Source organism: Phyllobates terribilis, unplaced genomic scaffold, assembly GCF_046119375.1.
Source record: "Phyllobates terribilis strain yellow unplaced genomic scaffold, ASM4611937v1 Scaffold_4861__1_contigs__length_56510, whole genome shotgun sequence".
In the NCBI taxonomy this organism is placed as follows: domain Eukaryota; kingdom Metazoa; phylum Chordata; class Amphibia; order Anura; family Dendrobatidae; genus Phyllobates; species Phyllobates terribilis.
Genome location: NW_027367610.1, coordinates 50,001 through 52,500, shown reverse-complemented (window position 1 = coordinate 52,500; position 2,500 = coordinate 50,001).

Here is a 2,500-nt window from a genome sequence, read left to right as displayed (position 1 = left end):
CAACTTTTGTCAGACTTCCAGACAGGGGAGCGTGTCAGTGCGCGCATCCGATTTCAGTTCCAGAGCGATTCGCGCGATGAGTCCTTGATACTTAGTCGTTTTTGCAAAATTTCTGACTTTTTGGAAAATTTCACAATTTTGTGAAAACTTCCACAAAATGAGGTTCTAGTATGTTAGAGGGCATCCCAGGAGGGCTCCAAAAGTGTGGGTAAAATATATATCCCACAGGGGGAAAATTGAAAAAAAGTTGAAAAAAAAAATTTTTGGGGACTTAGAAAATTTTTCAACTTTTGTCAGACTTCCAGACAGGGGAGCGTGTCAGTGCGCGCATCCGATTTCAGTTCCAGAGCGATTCGCGCGATGAGTCCTTGATACTTAGTCGTTTTTGGCAAAATTTCTGACTTTTTGAAAATTTCACAATTTTGTGAAAACTTCCACAAAATGAGGTTCTAGTATGTTAGAGGGCATCCCAGGAGGGCTCCAAAAGTGTGGGTAAAATATATATCCCACAGGGGGAAAATTGAAAAAAAGTTGAAAAAAAAAATTTTTGGGGACTTAGAAAATTTTTCAACTTTTGTCAGACTTCCAGACAGGGGAGCGTGTCAGTGCGCGCATCCGATTTCAGTTCCAGAGCGATTCGCGCGATGAGTCCTTGATACTTAGTCGTTTTTGGCAAAATTTCTGACTTTTTGAAAATTTCACAATTTTGTGAAAACTTCCACAAAATGAGGTTCTAGTATGTTAGAGGGCATCCCAGGAGGGCTCCAAAAGTGTGGGTAAAATATATATCCCACAGGGGGAAAATTGAAAAAAAGTTGAAAAAAAAAATTTTTGGGGACTTAGAAAATTTTTCAACTTTTGTCAGACTTCCAGACAGGGGAGCGTGTCAGTGCGCGCATCCGATTTCAGTTCCAGAGCGATTCGCGCGATGAGTCCTTGATACTTAGTCGTTTTTGCAAAATTTCTGACTTTTTGGAAAATTTCACAATTTTGTGAAAACTTCCACAAAATGAGGTTCTAGTATGTTAGAGGGCATCCCAGGAGGGCTCCAAAAGTGTGGGTAAAATATATATCCCACAGGGGGAAAATTGAAAAAAAGTTGAAAAAAAAAATTTTTGGGGACTTAGAAAATTTTTCAACTTTTGTCAGACTTCCAGACAGGGGAGCGTGTCAGTGCGCGCATCCGATTTCAGTTCCAGAGCGATTCGCGCGATGAGTCCTTGATACTTAGTCGTTTTTGGCAAAATTTCTGACTTTTTGAAAATTTCACAATTTTGTGAAAACTTCCACAAAATGAGGTTCTAGTATGTTAGAGGGCATCCCAGGAGGGCTCCAAAAGTGTGGGTAAAATATATATCCCACAGGGGGAAAATTGAAAAAAAGTTGAAAAAAAAAATTTTTGGGGACTTAGAAAATTTTTCAACTTTTGTCAGACTTCCAGACAGGGGAGCGTGTCAGTGCGCGCATCCGATTTCAGTTCCAGAGCGATTCGCGCGATGAGTCCTTGATACTTAGTCGTTTTTGGCAAAATTTCTGACTTTTTGAAAATTTCACAATTTTGTGAAAACTTCCACAAAATGAGGTTCTAGTATGTTAGAGGGCATCCCAGGAGGGCTCCAAAAGTGTGGGTAAAATATATATCCCACAGGGGGAAAATTGAAAAAAAGTTGAAAAAAAAAATTTTTGGGGACTTAGAAAATTTTCACACATGTGTCAGACTTCCAGAGAGGGGAGCATGTCAGTGCGCGCATCCGATTTCAGTTCCAGAGCGATTCGCGCGATGAGTCCTTGATACTTAGTCGTTTTTGCAAAATTTCTGACTTTTTGGAAAATTTCACAATTTTGTGAAAACTTCCACAAAATGAGGTTCTAGTATGTTAGAGGGCATCCCAGGAGGGCTCCAAAAGTGTGGGTAAAATATATATCCCACAGGGGGAAAATTGAAAAAAAGTTGAAAAAAAAAATTTTTGGGGACTTAGAAAATTTTTCAACTTTTGTCAGACTTCCAGACAGGGGAGCGTGTCAGTGCGCGCATCCGATTTCAGTTCCAGAGCGATTCGCGCGATGAGTCCTTGATACTTAGTCGTTTTTGGCAAAATTTCTGACTTTTTGAAAATTTCACAATTTTGTGAAAACTTCCACAAAATGAGGTTCTAGTATGTTAGAGGGCATCCCAGGAGGGCTCCAAAAGTGTGGGTAAAATATATATCCCACAGGGGGAAAATTGAAAAAAAGTTGAAAAAAAAAATTTTTGGGGACTTAGAAAATTTTTCAACTTGTGTCAGACTTCCAGAGAGGGGAGCATGTCAGTGCGCGCATCCGATTTCAGTTCCAGAGCGATTCGCGCGATGAGTCCTTGATACTTAGTCGTTTTCAGAAGTCACAATTTTGACTTCCAGGACCCGCAAAACGTTTGTAAATTGAGCCCGCTCCCCAGTTCCAAGCGTTTTGAGGTGTCCCCGGTTGCAGTAATGCAGCCTGCCCACTAGATGTCGCAAAA